General features: G+C 45.6%; 1 protein-coding gene across 3 annotated transcripts in view; it reads right to left on the reverse strand.

Annotated features, from left to right (window-relative positions):
* LARGE1 (LARGE xylosyl- and glucuronyltransferase 1) overlaps positions 1-15,306 on the reverse strand; it is a 1,129,206-nt gene that overhangs the window by 595,929 nt on the left and 517,971 nt on the right. The window lies entirely within an intron of this gene.

The raw sequence follows: 15,306 nt of genomic DNA on the forward strand, positions 1-15,306 counted from the left end.
AGAGGGAGTAGAGGAGAGAACACAAGAGAAAGAAAAAAGCAAAGCGAAAAAAAGAGGAAGAGAAAGAGGGGCGAAGAGAAGAGAAGAGAAATGAAATGCCAAAGAAGATTGGGGAGGAGGGTTAGGGACAGGGAGAGTGGTCAAAAAAGAGTAGGGCAGAAAATAAAAGGGTGATCACAGAGTGAGTGGGCAGAGGGTGCAGGGGTGTGAGGCAGAGACAAGAGGTGAGAGGGCAGTCAAAGGCGGGAGGGGAGGATGGGTCTGGAGGGAGGGGTCCCGAGTAACACAAGAAGGGGGGCCTGGGAAGAGCCTCCCACTTTGGGGGGAGAAGGGGCCGTCTGAGGGCACGGCTGGGGAGGGAGAGAGCAGCTGCTCCGGAATGAGTGAAGGGGGGACCCCAGGGCAAAGAAGCAGAAAGTGTCTGAACGGGGCAGAGAGACGGGGCTGAGAGGGAGGGAGGTGTCTGAGGGCAGGGCTGGAGGGAGGAGCCGCCTGGGACAGACGGAAGGGGCCCCAGGGCAAGAAGGAGGGGGCTACTGACCAGGGCAGGGAGACGGGCTAGAGAGGGGAGGGCTGGAGGGGAGGATCTGACGCCCGGACAGAGTGAAGGAGCCCCTGGACAGAGAGTTGCAGGTCTGGGAACGAAAGACCTACTGCCTTGGACAGAGTCAAGGGACTCCAGGAGAGCGAGGACAGCAACCAGGGAGGAGCGCAGCGCAGGGCAGGAGCGGCAGCCCTGGACAGAGTGAGGGAGCACCGATGCCGCAGGGACCGGGCAGGACTGTAGAACAGAGTAGAGGGGCATCCGGACCGAGAGCTGCTTGTTAAGTCAAGGGACTCCTGGAGAGCGAAGCAGCAGCCGGGCAGGAACGCAGGCAGGAGCTGCAGCCCTGGACAGGGTGACTGGGCATCCAGGCAGGGCTGTAGGACAGAGTGAAGGAGCACTCAGGCAGAGAGGACAGCACGACTGGGGAGGACCGTAGGACAGAGATCCCAAACAGAGATCTCTCCGAGGGCAGGACTGTGAACGAAGCAACTTCTGGCCGGGAGAGGGTGAAGGGGCAAAGGGGAGCAAGGGCAGTGCTCCCGGGCAGGACTGCAGGCTTGAGGCTGCTGCCCCAGATGGCCGGGCAGAGAGGGCAGTCCCGGGCAGGACTGCAGGCTTGAGGCTGCAGCCTCAGACGGCCGGGCAGGGAGGGCAGTCCTCCCGGGCAGGAGTGCAGGACTGAGGCTGCTGCCCCAGACGGCCAGGCAGAGAGAGCAGTGCTCTCGGGCAGGGCTGCAGCGTTCAGGCTGCTGCCCGGACCGCCGGGCAGTTAGTCCGGGCAGTGGCTCCCACGGAGGCAGAGATGGGCCGGGTGTGCGCGGGCTCCCCTGTTCGGTCCTGCACATGGTACTCGCTTCTGCTGCTGCTCTTCGTACCCCCCGGGCCCCCTGGGACTGTGGCAACCCCAGGACGAGGTAAGAACCAACTCTGGGGCTGGGGGCACTACTGGGCCGGGGGCGGGAGTCGTCTTCTTTAGGGACCACACACCTCCTGAATATGAGGGATTCATTTCACATGTCATGTGAATGTATTACTTTTTCTAAAGCGCTGCTTAGCGAACACTCCAAACTGAACCAGGCTCTACCGGTGTATAAAAGAGAAGGACGGTGGGATTCAGGGGTATCGTGATATTGTCAAGATCACCCACTGATAACACGTAGAGAAACCAGGATTACAGTGCCGTGTTTGTGGTTTTCGAACACTGCTTTAGCTGTTAACCAACAAGCGCTGCGAGACCGCTCCTGCACTAGAAGTGTGCTATACACATGCCGTCTCATACTTGGGTTACTAGCTGCTGTTCCAAACGTGACCTCCGAGCACTGAAGGGGGCAGTGGGAAACTGCCCTCATATTAACTAAAGAAGTAATTCCAGGCAGGACCCTGGACAGGGCAGAGCTGCAGAAACTCTCGGGGTGTCAGGAGGGGCAGGTGGTGCCTCCCCCTGATAGACGCACACTCATTCCAATGGCAAGTTTTTCATGTAGCGCTTTGGCTTAACTTTTCTTCTAGGCCTTCCTCTAAGCGCTACTGGTTGGCAGAGATGAAACTTCGGCATAGAAAAACGAAGCAGTTTGCCAAATTGTATCGCACTAAAATAACAAACTTCAACAGCTCACAAATGTGTATCGAGTTCAGATCAAGGAAAAAAAGAAACGAGAGATAACCGCGAGGCCCTGACATATTTACTTCTCGTATGCTTCACCGAGTCCAGGCGGAAACCCGCGAGTCTCCACTTCTCAGCACAAAGGACGCCAGTCCGTGACGGCTTCTTTGAAATGTGGCTTTTCCTGCCTAGCCACTGCCTGGAATCAATGAGGAGCTGCACATTTGTTGACCCACCGGAGCGGCTCGGGCTACTTCATAAAAAAAAAAAACGGAAGTCAGGCACTTTTGCCTGAGACGGGGGCGGGGCCTGCAATCCAGCAGGAAGTCCCGCCCGCCGCCACAGCCGCCGCCGCCGAGGAAGAAGTGGAGCGATGAGACACTGAACACGCCGAAAAGAGCCCGGTAAGTGGTGGGGATGGGGGTCACGCGCGTGTGTATGTGTCTGGAGTGCGTGTGTGTGACTGTGGGGGAGGGGGGTGTGTATGAGCGAGTGTCTGCCGTGTGCCTGCGTGTGCATGCGCTCGCCTGTGTGTGCGCATGCAGAGGGGTGGGGGGTGGGGGCTGCCTATATGTGAAGCGCTCTGATACCTGATTCGGTTCGGGGCTGGGAAATAAAAAAAAAATAAAAAAAAAAAAATGCTGAGTTACTCTGCGCATGCGCGGGTGAGACGCGCGCTCCCGCGGTCAAATCCGACACTGGGAAAGCTCGTGACACTTTGGTGTCCACTCTCCCAAATACGGATAGCATTAGTTGGCGAGCTGACAGCATTCATGCTTCGCATGAATGCTAACGTCAGCTCGCCCTAACTAGGGCAAAAAGTATTTGTTGCACACAGTGTTTTATTCACACTGGGCATCGATCTCTTAGTGAAAGTATTTACACATTGCACACGAAAGTTCCTCTAGAAGGGAACAGGAAAAGAGGAGGTGAGGGTGGGGTGATTGTGGCTCCGTGAGGATAGGGAAGTGACTGCAGGATAAAGTGTGCTTCAAAACAGTGTGCCACTTAAAAAACATGTGGCTGCTGTGAAACCTCCGTGCAAGATGAGCTCATCTCGCACAGAGGTTTCACAGCAGAGCAGTGGCGTAACGAAACCAGGAGTAGTCTGGCCCACACTGTAAAGCGCAGAATGATTTGGATACAGTGCACATTTTGCCCACTATTTTCAATAGCTCAGATTATATTTACTATGTCAGTGACATACGACTAACCTGGTGGTACAAAAGGGGGTGGTGATGGACGGAGCATCTGAAGCAATCAAACACTCACACCCAGTCAACAGATCTGGGTTTAATCCATCACCGTTCTTTAGCCCACTCCGCCACCCCAGTTCAGACATGGCTATATGCAAATCAGTCTTGACCCTGTGCCTCATGGGAACAGTCCAGCCCGAACTGCCAAGCCATGCCTTCCTTGGACCGGAAACAAGCTTCCGAGGACCGGTCCTCGGAAGCTTATTTCCGGTCCAGGGAAGGCATGGCTTGGCAGTTCGGGCTGGACTGTTCCCATGAGGCACACGGTCAGACTGATTTGCTTATGGCCATGTCTGAACTGGGGTGGCAGAGTGGGCTAAAGAACGGTGATGGATTAAACCCAGATCTCTTGACTGGGTGTGAGTGTTTGATTGGTTCAGATGCTCCGTCCATCACCACCCTCCTTTTGTACCGCTTTATCCGACTAACCTGGCATGACACAGCCAATGGTTAACGTTTGATAGAGTGCCGTTTTTCGCTTACACGCATTAGGAGCCCATGCGCCCTTCTTCGTCCACAGCCTCTGTTCAGAGGCTACTCATGATCACTCCCTCCCTTATCCCCAACACTTCTGTCCTGATGAAGACCCCGGCGTAAGGGATATAACAGCCTACTATTCTATTGGGGTTGAAACGTCGACATTTAACCGTTTGGCCAGCGTGAGCAAAACATTTTCCATACTGTGTTATTGTTGAAAACCATGGCTACGTACTATTTTTGATAAACTGTGATTAATAGGCTCGAGGAATGAGCCACGTGTTTTTTAAGTGACGTACTGTTTTGATGCACACTTTATCCTGCAGTCACTTCCCTATCTTCACAGAACCACAATCACCCCAACTTCTCCTCCCCTTTTTCCGTTCCCTTCTAGGGGCACTTTCATATGTAATAATGGGTAAATACTTTCACTAAGAGATCAATGCCCAGTGTGAATGAAACACTGTGTGCAATAAATACTTTTTGCCCTAGTTTTGTATTTGAATTTATGTTTTGATCCATGAGAATTTTGTGCATTGTATTATCGCTTTCTGGGACCATTGTTCCTACGTACTGTCCTTTACCCAGGTCCCAGAAACTAGTTTTGGGTTTACCCTTCTTAGGTAATGAGCAATGTAATCCCAGCCCCTTGATATGCCTCTGTAAAAAAAATTGTTGTCCAGAGATTGTCTTTTTTGATTTGTGTTTTTGGATCATTAGATAAGTAATTCAGTTTGGGTATACATTGCTGATTGGGGTACATTTTCCATGGACAAAGTTTTGTAAAAATAGCAGATGTGTTGCAGTCATGATGTAATATTTCGGGACCCATTAAACATATATAGTTCATGTTGGTGTCAAAACAGGTTTTGGGGGTCAAGTAGTCTTATAGCGAGAAAATAACTACTCAGACCAACGCTTCTGCCACTTTCCAAAATGGTGGCTACAATAGAAGAAGGCACGTACCTAGAAATGAAATAAATAATAATGGTTTTTAATCCTTTTATGTATACATCAAACGTTTATGGTCTGAATATGAAAACAACTGTTTATCTCTCCTGTTTAAGATAGATTTACATTTTACTTTATTTGTTTGTTTTGGCAATCGCTCATGGTACATCTGCAAAATGTTGAACATTTGAGAAGAGCATATCGACAAGGACATCTTTTTGTAGCACAGGTATTGAAAGTACATGTACGTGTGTGTTTATATGGGTAGAAGCTATAGAACTTTTTGTAGGTTTCAGCACCCCATCCATATCTTCCCAACCAAATTCACATGGATCTTTCTCTACAGATGCATGATCCACAACATTTACATATCTTCTGATCAAGTCAAAAGTTCTTTAATTGTGTCAATGCACCGATTTTGAAGTCAGTGGAAGGTCACTTAGCAGGACTGATCTCTTGAACCTGACTGTACTGAAGATCTTCAAATGTGTGACACTCAGAACTCATTTTCCACACATTCACATGGTATTTATCTAAGTCTTTAAGTCACATTTTTCTTCTGTTTCGGCGAATCATTTTAGAAACTGTTTTGCTTATAGTGTCATCACCTGTAAGAATAATATCTGTCTTGATAAGAACACTGGGCATCTCTGGGCTGAGGTTCTTGTATAGAATATGAAGCAGGATTAAGTGTCTTTTCTCGCCTGTTCCAGAACTGGCACAATACTTGACTTATGAACTTTGCAACAAATCTAAGCAGCACAATATTAACATCTGTGTCATTCGACAGTGCAATGAAGTGGTTGGAACCATTTCTAATAGCCCACTCAACAAGTGGAACAACACGAAGGTCAGCTTCCTCAAATTTGCAGTCAAGTTCTGGAACAATATGGCCCCTACCTTTAGAATATCTCTGCAGGCTCAAACTCCTTCTTGACAATCATTCCACTCGCAATAATTGGAAATTCAGTGTTCACTGAACCATCAGCGATGTTTTGGTGAGTTAACATCTCCAAGTTTATCTTTTTCGATGTTGATCGGAATGTATCAAGTTGCACAGGTACAGGTGTCACATTTTTGATGCAAGCAAGGTCAAAAGTTCCCCTTGTAGACATTCGTCTGATTCTCGCACATGCTTTGGCAGATAGTTCAAGATAACTGTCGAATACAGTGTGCAGTTCTTGCAAGGTGCACACTGACTTTGATATCTGTAGAACATTTTGAATGACCTCTCAGAAGTTTTGCATGGATAAAATCTTGACCATTCGCAATTGTGACATATAGTCCACAAGAACAGCAGTTTTATATGAGGATACCTTTTCTAATTGAAATTCTTTAGGTGAAAGTCTTTTTTTCAAGCTCTTTTACAAGTTTGTGATTCACTGGTTTGGCTACAGCATCTCCATCATATAATGCATTTGTTGGAAGATGATCATGCGACAGAATGTCCTTGATAAATTCACCCCTTTCTTTTGCTACATCCATCTCTCTATGTGCTTCTGAATGCTGTTTTTTGGAACCTGTTTTGTAGTAGCTGGTTGAACGAAATTCTTACTGTGGTAATTAAAGTGTGAAAGTTTATCTTTAGTGATTATGTCAAACAGCTTTTTCTCTTTCAATACAAATCTCTGCTGCTTCAATTCTGTGTATAGTTTTGATCCATGTTCCAGGATATCTAGTAGACTTGTCTTTATATCGTTCTCCACATATTGGGGCCGATTAGGATGGCGGACGGACTTGCGTCCGTCCGCCACCCCTGAGTTGGAGGGACCGTCCGCATGGGCAGCGGCGGTCCCTCCATAGCAATTAGGATGTGACCGCCACCCTGGCGGTCACATCCTGTATGTTTTACATTGCGGCGGATGCTGCTTGAAGCAGCATCCGCCGCAATGCAAAAAACAAAAGGTGTGCATTTGCATGCACAAAGCGGCAGGCACCGCGCGGTGCCTGCCGCTTCGTGCACGCAAGGGCGTGCACCCCCCACGCAACCTTCACCCAGGGGGCCCGCAACGGGCCCCCAAAGTGACTGTCCGTATGCTTTTCCACGGCGGAAAAGCCGCCGCGGAAAAGCATGACTCACCCTGCATCCTAATATGGCTGGCGGTGTCTGATAGACACCGCCAGCCATGTTATTGCTTTTCCGCCGTGGTCGCCTTCCGACCGCGGCGGAAAAGCGGCGGACGGATTGGGAGACCCACCAGCCATCCTGATTTGGCGGTGGGTCTTTCAGGCCTCCTCGGCGGATTTCCCGCATACTCCGGGCCGGCGGTGGCTTCCCCCGGCCCGGAGTATGCGGGAAATCCGCCATCCTAATGACCCCCTTAGTTTGGTCACAAAGTTGTGTAGTCACACAGGCTCAGTCATTTCAAAGGGGTTTCCTTGCTGCTGCATCAAATGAAGACGGCAGTCAACAGATTTATTAAAATGTTTTCCTCTCTTTCCTACAAGTTTGTGGTGAGGAAACCTTCTCTCTGTCTTTCACCACAAAATGTCTATGAATTAATTTTCTGTAGAGGTATGCTTTTTCCACCTCTAGGTTCTTCATTCTTTCCAAATACCAGGACACATATCTCAGGCAGTTTATGCAATCGAATTCATGAAACACAGTAATCAGTGACTCCACAGTCTTCACAATTAATCAATCAATCAATCATTACACTTATAAAGCGCGCTACTTACCCGTGAGGGACTCAAGGCGCTGTGGGGAGGGGGCGCTGCTAGTGCTCGAAGAGCCAGGTCTTGAGGAGTCTTCTGAAGGTGAGCAAGTCTTGGGTATGCCGTAGGTGGGCAGGGAGGGTGTTCCAGGTCTTGGCAGCGAGAAAGGAGAAGGATCTGCCGCCGGAGGTCGTTCGTTGGATGCAGGGGACAGCGGCGAGTGCGAGGCTGTCAGAGCGGAGCTGGCGCGTGGGGGAGTAGAAGCTGAGTCGGTTGTTGAGGTAGGCTGGTCCGGTGTTGTGGAGTGCTTTGTGTGCGTGGGTGAGTAGTTTGAAGGTGATCCTCTTTTCAACGGGGAGCCAGTGTAGGTCTCTCAGGTGGGGGGTGATGTGGCTGCAGCGAGGGACATTGAGGATCAGTCGGGCGGAGGAGTTTTGGATGCATTGAAGTCGTCGCAGGTGTTTGGCCGGGATGCTTGTGTAGAGTGCGTTGCCGTAGTCTAACCAGCTGCTGACGAGGGCCTGGGTCACCGTTCTTGTTTCGATGGGGATCTACTTGTAGGTCCAGCGGAACATGCGGAGGGTGTTGAAGCAGGAGGAGGAGATGGCGTTGACCTGCTTCGACATGGAGGGAGGAGTCGAGGATGATTCCCAGGTTGCGTGCGTGGTCGGTGGGCGTTTGTGCCGTTCCCAGCGTGGTTGGTCACCAGGAGTCGTCACAGGCAGAGGGGGTGGTTCCGAGGATGAGAACCTCTGTCTTGTCCGAGTTCAGCTTCAGTCGGCTGTTCCTCATCCATTCGGCGACTGCCTTCATTCCCTCATGGAGGTTGGTTTTGGCGGTGTGTGGGTCTTTGGTGAGGGAGAGGATCAACTGGGTGTCGTCGGCGTAGGAGATGATGTTGAGATTGTGCTGGCGTGCGACGTGGGTGAGAGGGGCCATGTAGATATTGAACATGCAGCTCCAAATCACCTTCTTGATCAGCATGTACCCAGTTTTTCATTAGAGCTATAGTGTGTAAAACATTTCCTCAGTACTTATAAAGTTCTGACTTTTCTTCACATGCTTCGACACACTCTTCAGGTGTCTGATTTTGAACTGAGTGTATAGAACATTGCCAGGCTTTGCATTATGTCTTTTGAATGAAGAGCACCCTCTGTCTTGTTCACTTATGAGACAAGATAAGCAAAACCTAATTTTTCATTCTTGTACCAGAAAGCATGTCAATGCAATGTTTCTGTAGCCTCAGATATGATGAGTATACCCTGTAACGATCTAATATAATAAGGTCAGCTCAATACTGACAAGATAGTTTTGCTTCCAAAGATGTCAGCCTCAATAAGTGCATCGTCTATGCCACATCGACTCAGATAACTTCCTGCACATCACAACACAACTTTTGTCATGTGGAAAACACCGACCATTGGATAAAGATCATCAAATTATACTGGATTGCTCTAAAAATGTCAGCTACAAAACTGAAAACAAGTTCATTTCAGACAATTGACAGGATAGGCTGGTCTTCAAGCTGAACATGGACATTTTGGAACTTTTTTTAGTGCGGTGTAAACTGTTGCATAGTTTGTAACTGGAGATGGTATTACTGGTAAAAACCCAATGTTCTTCAGTGGGATGGTATTCTGGGAGATCACAGCATGAATTCCAGCCCACAGAGAAATTTGCTTTTCTTCATCATTCATTCGGCACCGAATAAGCAATATGATAAATTAAGTTAACTCAACTTTGCAGACCGTACCATCAGGTAGAAAATGATCCATGCCCTCAGCCACTTTGAAACTTTCTGGTACTCTGGGAAGTGTTGATGGCTTGTAGTGATTTTGCACACAGTGGCAAAGCAGTTGGGTGACATGTTTGCAGCTTTGTTTGTTTATGCCTACAGCTAACAAATCTTGTTTTCCACCAACTACTTCATTGGTACAATCTTGAAAAATTACCATGGCAGTATCATGTTATCAAGAGCAGCAATTGTAAATCCTTTCCTGGTAACGTGACTTGTAAGTGGTGTGCTGTCGGATTAACAGGTTTCCACAGCATGAGCTGCTAACAAGGACCTGCTCCGTACTATGTCATTATAACTTGTTTATACACCAATCCTGTTCATTAAAGTGATTCATTTCCTACTTTTGCACTTGCCATAGATTGTGTGGCCAGTCATAATGTGTAGCAGAATTTTCTTTTTGTTGTGATGTAAATCATAAAACATGATTTGGAGAAGACAGTACATTTGCACACCATAAGACTGTCAGTTCATGGGACTTTCTTACACTTCTTCACTGATATTTTCAAAGCCATCATCCATGTTGTCAGCTTTGTTTCCGAATTCAAGAACTTTAGTTTGGAACTATTTTGCCTTGCATATATTACACAATTATGTAAAAAAAAGTTTAGAAAAAACAACAGTCATTCTTGTTGATTTCTATTATTTGCGGAGCTCTGGGCATCACAAAATTTGTCATCAAGTCCAAAATCTAAATCTTTTCAGGACATTTCTTAAAATGGTTCCTGCTGATTTTACTGCATCCTGTATTCTTATTTTGGCAGCAAGAACTGCAGCAGTCAAAACAGCCGAGAACACTATAAGTGGCTCATTGTTTTTGTTAGACTAACAAAAATGAATTCTGTCAGTGTACAATCGCATTATAAAATTCTTAATTTCACTATTATAGGTCAATAAAGTTTAATCAATGTTGACCATTATTTATCAGATCTCACGGAGTGTGAACCTGTAACCAGCACTCAAGAGTGGCTTTAAAACTTTATTTGTTTTTCCAAAGAGTGAAAACTTAACTGAAGGTTGGCAGTTACGTTGCTGCTGGGTGCTTATTGTACATTCATATGTTCGAATGCATGCACCCATGCAGTTCGAGTGGGCATACAAATCCAAAACAAATACATTCACCTCACTGTTTAGGTCAGCTACTGGGCTGAAAACGTCATTGTGGAAGAAACTAGCTGTAGATAAAAACATGTTTGCCCTTTGAGACTCACATACTCTGTACTTTGTTCTTTCATCAATACCTTTGGTCCTTCTTCTGGCTAAACCACAGATAACACATTGAAAATCCTCTGCTTTCTGATCAGTTGTTGGAGGTGGACAAGGGGTAGCCATCAATCTTTTAAGTGGATGGGCACTGGGTTTGGTTGTCGTCGCTTTCTCAGAAGACTCAGATTCTTGTTGTGATTCACTTGCTTCTGTTATTTTTTGACCATTTCTTTCCAGGCTTTTTTCCATTGTTTAAAACTTGTAGCACTTGTTGTTACAATGATAAAATATTTGATCCTCTTCAACCATCAGTTTCAATCTTTTGTGAACTTTGTCTTGCCGTTTTTCCACACCATCTCGAACTCTCTTCTGTCTAGCCACAGTTGATGGTAGCTTTTCTTTTCAATTAGTTTAGCATATGACACATTTTTCTTTGTTGAAGGAGTGCTCAGATTATTTAGTTAACAACACTTTGTCAGGAGGTTAAGATCCTCTACTGCTACCTGCTTAGCTCATATTTACGAACTTTAATCAACAGAAAACCTGAACCAAAAACAATAATAAAATAGGTTACCAATATGTTGGCTAATACACATCATTATAGCGTCACCATTTTGGAATAATTATCTGTCTCTATAGGACTACTTGACCCCCAAAACCTATGTATTGACTCCAAAATGAAGTATATCGGTCTCATGGTTCCTGAAATATTACATCATCACTGCAACACATCCATCAGTTTTGAAAATATCGTCCAGAAAAATGTGGCCTGGATTAGCAATGTCTACCCAAGCTAAATTATTTCTCTAATGATACAAAAACACAAATCAAAAACTAAAATTTCTGGACAACAATTATTTTTACAGAGGTATATCAAGAGGCCAGGACTGATGAATGAAAAAAAGATATATTCTGCTCTTCGGTCCACGTGTCCTCAGCGAGGCCACCTTATTCCAACGTCCTTCTGCAAAACATCAATATTTGGGACTGTGTGAGAAATTCCACCTGCTTTGAGCGTTTATACTCTGAACACCTGAATTCCTAATTTTTCCTACATGTTTTGGTTCAGGTGTCTCCGGGGGCTCTGAACTAGTCTTACAGATGGGTGCACTGTTGCAAAATTGTTCCCCCCTCTACTCCAAAGAGCTGGACTTCCAACACAGAGATGTTTGCATTAGTTTTACAAGCCAGGCAGCTATCACTAAGAAGTACCAATTACTCAAGACTAAACCACTATAAGCTAATCATACGCTAAGGCAGCCTAGTTATTAATGTAGCAGTAATGGATTGGCAATGTAGGACAAGTTGTTATCTCTTCTAACAAAGACTCTTTTGTGAGATGAATTTCGTTTATTTCTGTTTTTTCTATTTTCTATTCACATGCTGTGCGTATTCCCACCATCTAGTGCTGGGACCCGAAAAGTGCAAAGGATTTCTCTCTAAGTTTTTATCTCAGCTTCAGGCATTATTTGAATCACTCATCATCTGCTGTCAAACTGAAGGCCAAAAAGTATTGGAACTCAGAGTCTACCTCAAAGAACCTTCGAACTGATTAAAGTTAATCAGAATTTCTCAACAGACAACATTTCTTCTCTCAGGAGCACTCATCTCATTAAGGCCAATGATGTTAATAAGTGCTCTGTATACTTTACCCAACAAAGCACTCTTTTTCCTGCCTACTACATTTGCACTGAAAGCACAAATTAGACAACAAGTTTCCACCTTCAGAGCAGAGTCCTTGTCATAGCTGCCAGAGAATTATCATTGTTCTGTAGGAAGCTGGTACAGGCAAATAGGGGAGAGCTTGAAGTCTTGGAGGGAGCTGAGATCTTTGGTGTTTTTATGACACTGGGGTGGATTTGTTTCAGTGCAAATGTCACAGAGAGGTTTCCAGTCATAAGATACACTTCAATTGTAGGCAATATATTATTCTGTAGTAAAAAGAGGAGTCTTCTGCTATGGGAATTTAGGTATTGTGGGACAATACTTTTCCACTAATGATACAGGTTTTCATCCTTCTAATAATCCTGTCCGAGCAACTGATCCTCAGAATATACTGAGATTGGGAAAGAACGATCCCTCCCCCAGAAGTGCTGGCCTGGACAGTACTGGACTCCCAGGGACACAGACGTTGTCAGAATACTAGAAACACTGTGACCTGCATTACATGCCGCAAGGCCTGGGCAGTAAATTCCGTTCCGCTCGCGGAATTTGCGGTATTTGGGTAATTTCGCGTTCCGCGGAGAATGCGGAATTGCCAAAAATTCAGTGATTTGCGGCTTCACAGAATTTTTGGCTTGTTCGCGCTTTCAAATTTCATGTTCGCAAGATATTTCTCCCCGAGCATGCAAACAGCGTTCGCGAACAAGAAAAAAAGCATCGCAAACGGGCGGGAAAGAAATTCCGCTGAACTTTTACGATCTCGCAGAGATTTTTTACCGCTTCACGGAGCTTTGTGTAGCGCGACTACGCAAATTCCGCCCACCCCTAATGCCGCCTGCTTGCAGCAAGTTCATGGTGCTTTTCGAGTGGTCTGGCCAGTAGTGCCTGCAATAGGAAGCTCCTTTCCTGCTGATCGTTGAGTGTTGGCAAAAGTCTAGCAGCCTGGGCATTACCGGCAGACTCACTCGAGTTCAGTAATGGTGAAGAGTTTATGAGAATGCGTATGTCTGCTACAAATAAAATGAGAACCCAAGGAAGCCAAAGAAACTGCATGCAATAAGAGTACCAAGTCTTTATCATCCCTGCAGAGACTAAGTAACAACCATGAGACTCAGTATGAATCTGTGTCTTTCTGGAGTTAGAGTGAAGAAACTTTCTGAAACAATGCCACCGAAAAGCATTGACTACTGGCCGGTGGTCTACCCCAATATGGGAGATGAAAACTATTTTGTCCTGACTTTCACAGGTTTTAGATTTTAAGCCTAATCCCTAGGAAGAGTGAGGAGCAAGGAGCATTGCAACAGGACAATTGCTGATGGACATAATGAGCATTCATAATGCTGGCGAGTTTTCAAGTGCTCTATGGCAGGTAATTAAAATGAACTGGCTTAGTCTGAGGACTGGTTTGTGTTGAAAGAGACTCATCAGTGACAGAAATCACCCAAGCTAAAAGAGGTTACGAAGCTTGAAAACGAGCCAGCATGAGAAGAGAACTGCTGAACATGCTTTGGAGTAAAATATTCATTTTGAGGCTGCACAGCTTTGATCATGGCACATTTTACAGTTTTATTGCTTGATCTGGCTAAATATGAGCTCTGAAGTGTTGAACGAAAATATTCCTTTAGATTTCTGAAAATGATGCCCTTATCTCAGGATAGCAGTGTGTCTGAATACGAGGAACCTGGAATAGACTCCTATTTGTAAGAGAGCAGAACACAGGAGGGGTGAAGGAGCTCAATGCCTTTGGGTGTACAATAATTAGAGGACGTGGTTTATAGTCAAACTGTTGCCAATAAGTATACAGCATTGCAGTGCCTTGGCACCTGAAGGTGGGTCAGAAGATCTTGAGATGCTGAGGACTGTTGAAAAGGCAAGGGTCTTGGAGAAGACATCATATCTACCATGCATGTAATTGAGTCCTCCTTACTGACATGTCAACTTTGGTCCAGAAAAAGGACTTAAACGTTGCTTGCAGAACTGAACCCTTGCAGGCATGCACGCGCACTCCGTTCCGCAGGCACACTCGTGCTATACTGGCACAGGATACACATACAGGCTCTAAGTGGAACTTTCCTAGGGAGATGGCCCAGGTTTGTAAGGGTTATCCAATGAAACTGTGCCACCACGAATGCATTGCCTGAAGCTGGTGGTGTACAGTAAATATCAAAAGGAAGAAAAACGAAAATTGTTCAAAACAAAAAAGTAATGTACAAACACCACCCACCCCAAGTAGTCAGGTGTTACTGAGAACTTAATTTTCAGTCTTATGCATAGGGAGAAATCCAACATTTGGTCCATGCCGCTTTAGACGCGTAGATGTGGAAATTGAAGTACCAAGATGCACGGGGAGAGATACACATGGTCCACCTTTGAATGTATTATGTTACAGCATCGCTGGGAGTGCTTTTCATTACAAAAACACAATGCCCTCCCAGGAATTGTTTCACAATACTTCAATAGATTTGATTTAGTCACAAAGCATTGATCTTAAGTCAACAAATGCAAGGAAATACAATTTGTCGTGTTATTTATTCACAATTAAAATTGAAACATGGCAACATACATACTACTCAGATATTAACACCTAATTGTCAGTAGTATAAAACACTTTTCGCTCCTCTATATGGACCAGTAAAAAGACCATACATCACATTCTCTTTAGAATATCAATGAACCCATTTTAAGGTCATAACCATGATTCTTATATTTGCGAAACAGTGTTTGGCTGTCTTTGCAAATAAACCTGTTGTCCACACGACCAACATTAGTGGCCTGAAATGTCCTTCGACTTTCTTTCCACCAACAAATCTAATGCCGAAAGACCTAATTACTTTTGAGAACGTAGTGTTAAATGAAATTCAACAACTGTTTCTGGACAGGCAATATGTTAAATTCAACTTCTCAAAAGAGGACCAGACCACTCTGAAATCTTTGTCTAACCGGGATGATCTGGTTGTGAAGCCGGTAGACAAGGGTGGAGGAATAATCCTACAGGATAAGGTAGACTATGACCGTGAGGTGCTTAGACAACTGAACAGTCCGGCACATTACAGAAAACTTACATGTGATCCTACATCCAGAATACAGAAGGAGATGTTATCATTGACCACATTGGGATTAGATGGTATGTGTTTAAGCAAAAGAGAATTCGAAT

This window comes from Lissotriton helveticus, chromosome 1_1, assembly GCF_964261635.1.
Source record: "Lissotriton helveticus chromosome 1_1, aLisHel1.1, whole genome shotgun sequence".
NCBI lineage: Eukaryota > Metazoa > Chordata > Amphibia > Caudata > Salamandridae > Lissotriton > Lissotriton helveticus.